Here is a 12,556-nt window from a genome sequence, read left to right on the forward strand (position 1 = left end):
TAGAGTTTACATCAGGGGTTTCATTGGTGATCTTTTCAGACAACAGAACATAAAACAGGGAAATTCACAGATCAGGTAAAGTAAAAATATTTAAAAATCTTTGTGATTTTTATCACCAGTAAAAATTAGTGTACAATACAGAGCATGAAATTGTGAAATTATATAAATATGAACGCATACTAATTCAATCACATTCAGTATCACTGGGTTGTTTGGGTTTTTAAATCCGAGTTTGCTAAGGGTCACTGGGACTTGAAAATGAATTTAAATGAACAAAATCCTAGTTTAGAAAAGCGTCTAGTGATACTACCTTATTTTTCTGCAAGGATCTCGGAGTAATTATTAGTTAGGGATCTAGCTTTCTTTCAAGCAATTGGTACACAACAGGGAAGAAATATCCTATCCTGTGCTATGAAAAAAATATAATTACCTGTTAATGTGAAATCTTAAGCAGCAGGTACAGTATTTCCTATAGGGGAGAAGTTAATGATGTACAAACTGATGAAGGGCACTCTTTGTAAGTAGTAGAAATTGATTTTTTTGTGGGGGTCATAGTTTCAGAGATGACTGATAGAAGGATCTGCATCCAGCTAACAACCACCTACTAAGAGATCTTCACATGATAGTCACTGGTTACACACTCCAGTTCTTTATCTTGTTGACATGAACATATGCTTTGGCAACATTCATTTATAGCTAAACCTTTCCATCATAAACCTGCCATTGCTTTATTCTGTGTGCAGTCCAGGCAGATTTCCTGTGATCATGATGTATTTGTATTCATTAAGAGTTTTACCATCGGAGAGACACCAATATCGTGTTCCAATTGATGTTGTAGCACAATAGTTACTTCTGACAGTACAGCAAAACACAGCCGAAGATACTTTCCCCCAAACAGCTGTTCAAAAGAGCACCCTTCCAAAATTCCTAGTAGATTCCAAAAGTTCATTATATTCTTAGACTAGGAACACATTTTTCATATCAACATTTTAAAATCAAGAGCTGAAAGCAAATTACATAGAGGTTGTCATTTTTTGTCCGTAATCCTCTGGAAGAGTTAGTACTCCCTGCTGATCATGTAATGAACTATCTAGACCCATGTACAGTAACAGGATTTTGAAAAAGGAAGGAAGGCTCTGATGAAGAGCAGAGGGAATTATTTCATAGCAAGTCATTCATCGGATGAGTTTTGCTTTATTTTCTATTCAAGAATATATTGTGAACAGACTTTGATTTTTACAAGTGTATCTGTGGTTTTACCCTGCTGCAGACCTTTCTAAGCTTATAAGAAGGTCAATAGCTTATAGGTGAGCTACTCCATTTCACTATATCTTCAACTGTTTGTTTTTGGGAGCATGAATGGTCAGTTTGGCCACACACTATAGCAGGGGCAGGCAAAATACGGCTTGCGGGCCACATCTGGCTTGCCAGGCCGTTCTATCCAGCTCAAGGGGCTGCTCTAAAAAACAATTATTACAAGCCCAATGGGAGGTGGGCTTTCAAAAGCTGCATGCCATTGGACTGGGCAGGCTCTATGTTTCCACCTCTGTGGGGCTCCTGGCACTCCAGCTGGGAGTCCCATGTGGAGGCATCGAGCATCATGGCACAGGACTGGATAGCTAGTGTGTGGGGAGGGGAAATCTGTCCTGCAGCAGGGGGGGTTGGGTGTGGGTTTGTGGGTGGGTGTGGGCCCCTTCGTCTCATGAAGCCTCCCATGGTGCATAGCCCCTGCTGCCACTGGCAGCAACAGCAGCACATGGTGGGCCCTCTGGCTTCTCCTGGCCCATGGCAGGCAGAGCCACCCAGCAGTGCATGGCTCCAGCTGAATCCTGGCAGCTGCACCTGGCGGCATGGAGCCTACCTGGCCCACTGGCATGGGCCTTCAAGCTAGACTAGGTTGACTACATGCCAGCATGTGGGACTCCTGGCACTGTGGGTGGAAGCTGCACATCATTGGGTTGAGCCGGCTCCATGCCTCCATTTGGAGGTTCCAGCACTGCAGTGAGAGCCCCAGATGGAGGCATGGAGCCCACCCAGCCCAGTGGTGCACAACTCCCTGTGGCTTCTGGTCTGCGCACCATTGGGCTGGGCAGGCTCCATGCCTCCAAATGGGGTTCCCCGCTGGAGTGTTAGAAGCCCCATATGGAGGCACAGAATCAGCCAAGCCCAGTGGCATGTGGCTCCTGCCTGGAGTGCCAGGAGCCCCACGTGCTGGCACAGAGCCAGCCTAGTCTGGCTCAAAGATGTGTTCCAGTGTGTCAAGTGAACTTCATGCTGCCATGTGCAGCTCCTGGGATTCAGACAGAGCTGCACACCACCAGGGGCCCTGCTGCTTGCTGCTGCTGCTGGTGGGGGCTATGTGCCATGGAGGGTGCATGAGGCAGGGGGCAGCCCACACCCATGCATGCACACTCACACCCACACCCTCCCACAAGTGCCACCCCCCCAGAGACCCCACACCCACTCAGACACACACCCACACCCCTTCACAAACACCCTGACAAGCCCCACACCCCCTATACCCACAAATCTCACACACGCCCCATAGACAATATACAAGAGTATTTTCAGTTATTATGCAGTCACTTCTATATACCTGTTGCAAACACAGATAAATCAGGACATTTTGAATAAAATTAAGGGCAAGGAGGAAGAGGGGACTTTTGGTAGCAAAGGTCAGGGGTTGGGGTGTGATTTTCAGTCCCAAGATGGTGAGCAGAGGGTGGGGCATTTGTCAAGGGGTGGGGCTACACTCGCAGCCCTCAACAGTTCACCATAAGTCATTAAGTGGCCCTTCAGCCAAAATAATTGCCCACCCCTGTGCTACAGGTACTGCTTCATGGATGGATAGCTGAAAACTTTTACAAAGATGAAGCAGGATGTCAATGCTTATACAAGTTTATATATTCCCTCTGTGCCAAGCCTAGGAATCCTGTGAAGGAGCAGATCCTGCCCACTTATTTCCGTTAACCCACTGAAGTCTAGACTTAAGCAGCATAGTTGATTTAGCCTAGTCCTGAATGCATACCCTGAACTGCCACAGTTATTTTTAAAGGACTTGCGGTACTTTTAATTTGAAGAAAAGCTGTTACATATTTAAACTTAACTAATATTATATTCAAATTATAAATTATCAGTCAGAATGGTGGTTGTCATAGGAACACATTCCCTGTATTGGCTGTATAAATTAACATTTTTTTTATAGAAATAGCTGGGTTTAATTATTTGAATACATGTCATTATAGTTAAATTGATATACCAGGTTGTAAATTGAGTTTAGGGGACTGATATAGCATACCGTCAAGGTAAAATTCCCAAGAATTAATGAGGTGACGGGCCTACAGAAATAATCTTAATGGCAATAGATCCGTTTTCTTGTCCGAGGAGTCATATAGTGGACATTGATGCGAGTGATTCATAAGTTGGAATGATCCGACTATTTTTTCTCAGGATTGTTTTCAAAACCCTCTGAGATCTCTGTATTGGCTGATAGCCCCAGGAATGTCTTAAGATCTTTCTGTCTATACAAATAGAAACATACAATGATTTGCCGTTTTAATACTAATTAATGCACCTAGTTATTTTTTAAATCCATGATATGTTACTTTCTCATTTCCATAAACAAAGTTGTGTTGCTAATGCCATTAAGCCATTTGTTCTTTTTCTATGAAACTTTTGATGATATGCCTCCAGCTTTTAGTTTTCAGTAAAAATTAGACAACAAAGTGTGATCCTGGGGAAGCTAGCTTTATTCATTAAATTAAAAGTTTGATTTATCCTATTGCTCATCCCCAGAGTTTGTTTGTCAGCCTGCTTACGGTTCTTTTAAATTATATATAAAAAGATCAGACATTCTTTTAGTACAGTTCTGAATTCTTTATGAAGCCAGATGTATTCTTGTATGGGGTTTTATCTGTTCAGTTATGTTCATCACCCTGTACTTAAGCAAATTAATTAGAACCACAAAAGCATTTTGATGATCTTTTTGCTGGAGACTTAAACCTGTATCAGAATTCCTCTAAACTTTGTTCGCATCAGAATTGGATTATCGTTGCTTTAGGACCAACGCTTACATTTGCTCATAATTTGAATATGAACAGTATTACATCAAATGAGCATCTGGATACAGTGTTACATAAAATTATATTGCTTAAACACTGGAGTCATGTACATGTATTCAAAAAACCCAAAGCAGAATCATTTTCAGTTATATGCTTTACTCCAAGCACCCTAGGTTAGTTAGGTAGTGAACAGAACACGTTTGCCCTTTGGTAGGAGGGGCCCACAGGCTCCCTGCACTGGCCAAGGCCAGCAGGTTGGGGACACTTCTTCATGCTTCCCAGCATGCTGGAGGCTGCCAAGGGCAGTTGAGTTTATCCAAGTGGCTGAGCCACCCCTGACTGACTGCTGGGCATGCCATGGTGACCCACTCTGGGGCTCTCCTAGAAGCCTAGGGCCAGGCACAGGGCAGACTTTGTGGTGATGGCAAGGGGTTGGGGGCACGTGCCCAGCACCAAAGAGGTATCGCTTGGCTACTCCTTAGGAGGAAGGATCAGGCCTCTTGGAGCTCCAGTGAGTGGTAGGTGGCAGCAGCAGGTGCTTGGTGTAGTTACAGGAATTGTGATTGCAGGAATCATGCTGAGTGCCTGCTGCCACCACCTGCCATTTGCCAGATCACTGAGGGGCCCATCCTTCCTTCTACAGAGCAACTCCCCCACCACCGCCCCACCGGTTTGCATCTCACAGCTGACTGGAGGTGGGGCTGGGGAGAGATCCTGTTCTGGCTCAGGTCTGGGAGAGCCTGAGCAAGGTCTGTGCAAGAGAAGCCTCTGGTCCCCCTCCCCGCGTCGGCCTGTTGTGGCTCCAGCTAGCTGGAGGCAGGATGCCCGACTGGAGGGGAAGGGTATGTGGTGTCTTGGCTCTGTATGACCTGGGAATGGGGCCTGCTGGGCCGGAGCAGCTAAGCATGGGCCATGTTCCAGCATGCCTCACTTTGAGGGGGGTGGCTGGAAGGGGGCCATCCCTGAGCATGGGATGCTTGCAGAGAGAAACTTAACTTGAGTTGGTAGAGGAACTGGTACAGAAGTTCGATAGACCGGTCTATACTAAATCGATTAAGTCTAAACCACATTGATCCAGGTCTATCTTAGACTGGGTTTCATCATTTCTAAACCAGTCTATGTGCACTAAACTTCTGTCCAGTTACTAATATAGACTGGCTTCTGATCACTTATACTGGTTTATGTGTAATGCCTTTACATGGCTTGGAAGTAGTGTTTCAGTAAATGCAAGTGAAGAGAAGATGATGGTGGGTCATTAAATGGGAAATGAGTTATCCTCACTTTCATGGATGTGGTATAACCTTTTGCCATTGTAATTCATAGTGATATGAAAATAATTCAAAGCCATTATCAAGTGATGGAATCTAGATGCTAAAGTCAGTCAACGTAGTATTAATCTGGAGCGATTCCAGTGAAGACTGAGTTTATGTACTTTAGATTTACACCCATATAACTGGGGTTTTCACATGGCTGATGTTATTTATTGGCCTGTGTAGATTCAGTTAGTAGTCTGTTAGTGTGAGTTGTAAGAACTGAACATGAAACAAACAGTGACTCAAACATTTACTCCTGAAATTAAACTCTACCTTCATGTGTTGATTTTTTTCTCTTTCAGTCATCTAATGCCTGATTATGGCCCAGGGCATAATGTTTTAATCATCTTTTCAGTGAAATATAAAATCAAGCTTTAGAATACCCTGCCTCAGTCTCAATCCTTTGGTTCTCTTTACAAAAGTATTAGTAATCGTTCTACAACCCCGGCAAAACTTCTGTTGGGTACTTTACATTTTTAAGCTTGAAATTTCAAGACTGGATAGTCTTATTTTTCAAATGCCAATCAGCATCCCATTTGATGGTGGTTTATATGCTTGTTGAGTATAATATTTGAAACTACCAAAACACAAGTGATTTGAGAGAGTTCTTCATGTCTTTTTAAAATAAAAGTGTAAATCAGACTAAGAACAAATTAGAGCAATCGTGTCAGTTTTTCTATTTCTACATGGCAAGCTCTTTGGAATTGGGCTCGTACCTTTTTTCCCCTTTCCCATATATAGAAAAATGACACAATTTCCTGGCTATTCAGTGAATAAATAATTATCTCCTTAAAAGCATTACCCACAGCTGGTTGATGCTAAATGGGTATAACCTCCTGCAATGGTGCAAATGAAAGCACAATTTTGGTCTACTTGCAATGAATGCCATTAAAAGTCTGTTTTTACCAGTTGTTAATGCAGTGCCTTTTTAAAACCTTGGGCTATGTTTGCAATTATGGAGGAAAGAGGTCAATGGGCCTGCAAACAGCCTTTCTACCACCCTTTCTCTCAGGCCTGGACCGGGCTTAGGTTTAAAAGCTGCAGCAGCTTGAAAGCTGCTATGCCCTGTGACAACTTGCCGATTGGAAATGATCCCCTAAGGGCCAGAGCTGCAGTAAGGATCACTCGAGCAGAGTGCACTATAGCCTTGCCCCGTTGGCTCCTGACAAATCTGGATGGCTCATTTGAAATAGGTTTAAAGTCCCTTTCACCTGTTTCATTGGGCACAAAGGAAACTCAGTCAGACCAAAACCTAGTGAGCAAACATAGAAGCTGGAACTCATTGCTCCAATAAGAGATTGCCTTCTTAAACTTGGAGTACTTAAAACAAGTTTTGGTTTTTTTACATTTATTTTTCATCTCAGGTCTGTTCAACGCGATCTCATGCTTATTTAACTGCTTGCCTTTCTGCATTTTTTTTTTTACTAGCTTAAGTGTTAAACTGATTTTTCCTCACACTAATAGCTACATTTACATTCTGCAAGATGTAGGATGCATAGCCATTATCTGGCAAAATTATGTATCTAACAGTTTAATAATTTAACAGCTCAAACTTTCACAAAATCTTACCATTAACTGACTTAAATTGTATTTTTTGACACTGAGCAATGTTATGGTAAGCAACTGTGTGTGACTGGAAATTATCTCATTTTTCACAGTGAGGAAAGATAATACTGTTATAAGGAAAAAAAAGAAAAAGAAGAAATCTTCCTGCATTTATTCCATTTCAGCTGAGAAATACTGCAACTAATTTTTGCATCTTTAGAAAAAAAAATGTTGTTAATCATAAAAGAAGAGCCATTAAGATGTATATATTAATAAGTCTTAAGTTTACTGGTTGAAGTTAAGTGAGCTGTGTGACCAATGTACAGATGCATTTTAAAAAAGAGGTAGTCCATCTATTTCTAATGGCTAGCTTTCCTCCCCCTAGCCTTCAGGCAAATACTTGGGGAAAATCCAGCTCCTTATTATAGGGCTTACTGTATATTTATGCTCCATTTCACTCCTCTAGAAGTCATTTTTTTCCATTCCAGCCTCAGGAACAATGTGACTTGCACATGGTGTTGTTTTCCCTTGAATGCTGATATTTTAATTGTCAGTAACTGATAATGAGAAGATAATGGTTCTCCAGCACCTCAAAATAATTCACTGTATAAGGCAGAGAAGGTGGGCATCACAGTGTCAGTTCTAGCCACCAGGTTCTTTGCTCTGTCTGGATTAGAGCATCTTGGGAGCTGCTCTAAATTATGGCATCTGCCAACTGCCTCTATCAGGCTGTAACAAGCCTGGCGAGGAGTGAGGGATTCTTGATTAATCTGTCATCCCCTAGTGTCCTGCCACGACCCGCTTACTTCTCTGGCCTCCTGGTGCACTCTCCCGGCTTGCCTACCTTGCCTTGATGTTACAAATGGTAAGTGTCTTCAGTCAACCAGTTTGCCTGTCTGAAATCTCTTTGCTGCTGCAGAGATCTCCATCTCTCTCGCTCTCTCAGAGTCTAGGTTGGGTAAAACCATACAGGCCTGGATGGCCAGTTCTGGGTTGTGGGTGTCTGCCCAGCTTTTTCGCTGTTGCCTCTGCATAGAGCTTGCTTCAAGCACCCACTACCTCTCTCACCAAGCAACAGTTTAGAGCCTTGAAACAGCTCTCCCAGAGTCCTTGGGCTTCAGCTCAGACCAAAGTGTTTCTGGACTGCTCAGGGCCCTTTTCACAGTACTCCGGGCTCTCAATCCATTTTCACAGGGTTTGCTTGTAGTCCTCAGGCCTGGCTATGACCCGATGGAGTTCAGGCTCTTATGTCTCTTTCATGTTCTTTCATGTAAATCATACCCAGCTTTGGTCATGTTGTGAGCTCTATCATGTATATACAGATATGAACATTATGTTTTATTCCCTGTATGGGTTTTCCTATGATAAATGTAAAAGATTGTCAAAAATTTTGAACGCTTATGAAATAATATCGATGGCCAAGAAACATAGTGGTCAGGAATACTCTTCATCTTTCTTGTGCCCTTTATGTTAGTTAATGTATCAGTCTACTCGGAGGCTTAAATGTATAATCTTATTCACCAGCCTTATGCTGTGTAATATGACAGATTATGTTGGAGATGGAATATGGATTGAAACAAACTCTCAGAATTGTTGGATTATGAGTTTATTTCTTGTTTGTGGGCTTGCACGGGATAAAATATTGTCATTTTACTGTGGAATATTTTTTTTTATAAAAGAAGCTATAAATAACGTATTGATAAACTAGGCTTCATAGCAGATTGAAAAACTCATTGGCAGAGGAGACAAAAAACAAAGATGAATGACCAAATAAGCCATACTTGAAGCAGATGAAAGAGGTGAATCATGTTTTGTTTGGCGGTGATGAACGTGGTGTCAGTAACACAAGTTACTTAGAAAGTCATTTTCCTAGCCAAAGTAGAGCTTAGAATTGTTTATTATACAGCTTGTTTCAAAAATATCTGGAGATCTGGGGAGCTGTCACATTCAGGTCCAGAATTTGATCTTCAGGCCCATTAACATTACAGTTGCTAAAAAAGGATAATGGTTCCCTCAGATAAACTCTGGTTTTTCGGGGGGGGGGTTAACATAAATTTTCCTTGAACCATGATTGATCTTTTTTTTAGTATTTAGAATAGTTTTTCAAGGGAACAAACAACATTCATCCTAGGAATTGTAGCTTGCTATTCTGTTGGGGTAGATTTTATTCTCTCTCTTTTTTTTAAACATATTCTACGTAGGGTAACGATGCTAATGTATTCATAGTGGAGGTAAGTGAAAGGTAGCTTAAGAAAAGGTCAATGTTGCATAAGTATCATACGTGCATATGTTTGCATGTGGAGCATCATGACATAAGGACAAATTCAGAACAGGTATAAGTGGGCACAGCTTCTTTTGGGCACAACCTCATGGGCGTTTTGAAGCACAGGGATGTGCCATTTGAATTTACCAGCCTATGCATCCTGCCACTCCTGCGTTCCTGAACTGCTGGGTGGTTTTGAGAGTGGAGGAAAAAAGTCTTTATATGTATGCATGATTAGGAAGACTTTGAGGGACTGAAGGAGTCAGAAGGCATTATACATTGCTTGTATGAAAGAGAGGGGAAGATAAGATGAGGAATTTGCAGTTTCCAAAATTTGAAGTTAATTAAAAGAATAAATTAGGCCATCCTGTTTCCAGCAGAATATTGCATTAGATATTGGTTTTTTAATGGAGCCCACTATGTTAAAAAGATAATCAATTATTGATTAAATAAACTACTTTATTTCCCAGGCTTGAGCCTTTTTCACAGGTCAAAGTCTCTCCTGACCATAAGTATAGACCTATAATCATTAGCTTTCTGTTTCCTTGGTAAACTATTTAATTCCCTGCTGTTAGTGTCTCAGGGATTCAGCATTCTTGCCACATTTCAATTGCTTTTCTTTCATGCTAATGTTTTAATAATTTATATTTACATTAAGGTTAGCACAAATAACTTACAGTAATGGCTTTTATCCACAACTAGAGGCAAACAGGATCAGTCCACTTATGTCTATAAACCCTCAGGTTAATTCCTATCATCTCACTGAGTGCACACCATGAACTGAATTGTACTGTTTGAAGGATGTTGCATATATATATGTAATTGTACGTTGATGTCTCTGTAAGGAAAGAATAGCACTTATTTTTCAGCTGGAGGTACCAGAAGTAAATCTACTTGCTTTTGAGTCAAAAGAAGAAACTGCTCTTCATGTTAGAGGATGTGGCTCATCTTCCATTATCTCCAGGATTTTGAATAACGACCCCTCAGTTGCTCAAACTGATTGCTTTCTTCAGAAACAAAATCTGAATTAACCAAAAGATTCCTATTGAAATGCTAGTATCACTGGCTTTGGTCATGCAGAACTAGGTTGTATCTGCCCTTCCCAACATAAATAGATATGAATAATATTTAGTTGTCTCGTTATTTGCAACCGTAAAACTCTGAAAGCCTTTGTAGCTACTACCAGAAGGTAAAGCTATTCTTACAACATACACGCAAAGATAAGGAAAGAAAGTTCCTGGAAAATATAAGTCAAATGCAACCATTTTGATTTCCTGATATTAGCTTGTAAGAATTCCGCTGTGCGGCTCAGATCCATTTGCAGGTAGTAGAGAGCGTTATCAGTTTCTAGAGGAAATGGGTTTCCAAACAAGTTTAAGACTGCTGCAAGTCTGTCAAACTCAGTGACTCATGACTTGAATTCTGGAGTCAAATCGGCTATCATTTTAAAATAAAGGAATCTCAGAAACTCATTAATAGTCCATCAGTCGGCATCACTAGAAGATGTGGAAAGTAAACAGCTTCTTATTTTCAAGCCACATTATGCATTTAATTTTCAGAATGATGCAGTTTGCTTAAGCAAATGTTTAAGCTCCAAATAATATTGGGAAATTTCTTGGCAGTTGGCATCTGAAAACCAAATTGAATCAGATAAACCCTTGTATCAATCAGAAAGAAAAATCACACTGTTCTCAAGATTTTGAGTAATAAAGGGTAGTGCCACGTGCTTCTTTGTTGCAATATTTTTTCCCTTGGTGGACTTACATCAATGATAATTTTGGTTCATCGTCTCTTTAACAAATAGGATCATAGGACAGTAGGGGTGCAAGGGGAGTTCAGGGGGTCATTCGTCCCTGACTAAACTATCTCAGCCATTCTAACCTGCTTTTGAAAATGTCTAAGGTTGGAGAGTCCACAACTTCTCTAGGGAACCTGTTCTGACGGTTGACCACGTTCATAGAAAGTTCCTCCTAATCTCCAATCTAAATTTCCCCGGGTAAAGAGCAAAACTCCATTAGGGCAAGAAATTAATCTTTGGACTTTGTTGACTTCTGAAGTAGCAAATCCACATAATTTGTTAACTATGAACAGGCCAAATGAGTTTTTCCAATTCAGGAAATTCCACATTAATGTGTCTTTGCTGTCATGAGAATGTACGGCCACGAACAGAAATGAGCTGAATAGAGTATTTATGAATAACTACAGGGCAAATAAGCAAAGCTTTTTTGAGTGTTTATTTATTATCCATTGCTCATCCTTAACAGCCACCATGTAATTCCAGAAGAACGTATTTTCCCTAGGAGCTCTGAGAAGTCTTGGCAGAAACCTTGATAAATATTTCATTTGTGCTCCCCCTGGCATGCACAGCTTTCTCTTCTCATCCTACTGTAATGAATGCTTGTTGTACTAACATTAAACACCTTAATTTAACACTTTTTAAACATCCCTAGATTTTAACCTTATTTTGTTTTAGAATGCTGCTACATTTCTTTTTTTCTTATGCATTGGGTCTCACAAAATAGTAATATTAGACAGGCTACTGCAGGTTTTCCCTCCATTTTTATATGTTAGGTCTCTGGGTACACCCCACTATAACATTCATGGCCTGTGCTCACCCAGAGTCTACTAAAGTCAATGGGAGTCTTTCCAGCGATTTCAATAGACTTTGGAACAGATCATGACTAAACGGCAGAGTATTTTATAAGTGGTCAAAATGGGGGGAAAATTGTTGAAAATAATGCTTTACATTACACGGTAAAACAGAACACGTTGTTTTCCAGTATAATTTATTTGTTATCATACACCTTAAGTAGGTAAAATCCTGACTTCACCAAAGTCAATGGGAGTTCTGCCATCCATGTGTGCAAGGAAGTAGGGCAGTGTAAACACATCTAACAATTTGGATCTACATGTTTAGCAAAAGTGTGAATCATCTCACAGAAGCACCAATTTATTCTAATTTATAGTAAAGAGCATAACTTATTTATTTTAATTTATAGTAAAGAGCACAATTTATAGTAAAGAGCATTACTAAAAGAGTTTCCCACCAGCAAATAGTTTATAGCAGTCATTCGATGCCAAAGTAGCATGCTCCTTCTTATTCCCATCAATGAATAAGCATTGGAGAAAATGACAGAACAGTATTGTCCAGAGAGTAGCAGCTACATTTCCCATTGTCATTCAAAACACTCGGCCATAAATTGGAAAGTCCAACAATCCCAGTCCTTCCTCTAGCATTTTCTTACTACACACCTCTAACCCCTGGCGAGGGGGAGAAGTTAAAATCCTATTTAAATGAATGGCAATGTTGTCATTGTCTTCGGTAGAGCAAGGATTTCCCCCAGGATTTTTTCCCATCAACTGGTATATTGTGA

General features: G+C 40.8%; 1 protein-coding gene across 2 annotated transcripts in view; it reads left to right on the plus strand.

Annotated features, from left to right (window-relative positions):
• CDH13 (cadherin 13) overlaps window positions 1-12,556 on the plus strand; it is a 788,124-nt gene that overhangs the window by 319,233 nt on the left and 456,335 nt on the right. The gene's annotated exons all lie outside the window — the stretch shown is intronic.

Source organism: Alligator mississippiensis, chromosome 10 (genome assembly GCF_030867095.1).
Source record: "Alligator mississippiensis isolate rAllMis1 chromosome 10, rAllMis1, whole genome shotgun sequence".
NCBI classification, from domain to species: domain Eukaryota; kingdom Metazoa; phylum Chordata; order Crocodylia; family Alligatoridae; genus Alligator; species Alligator mississippiensis.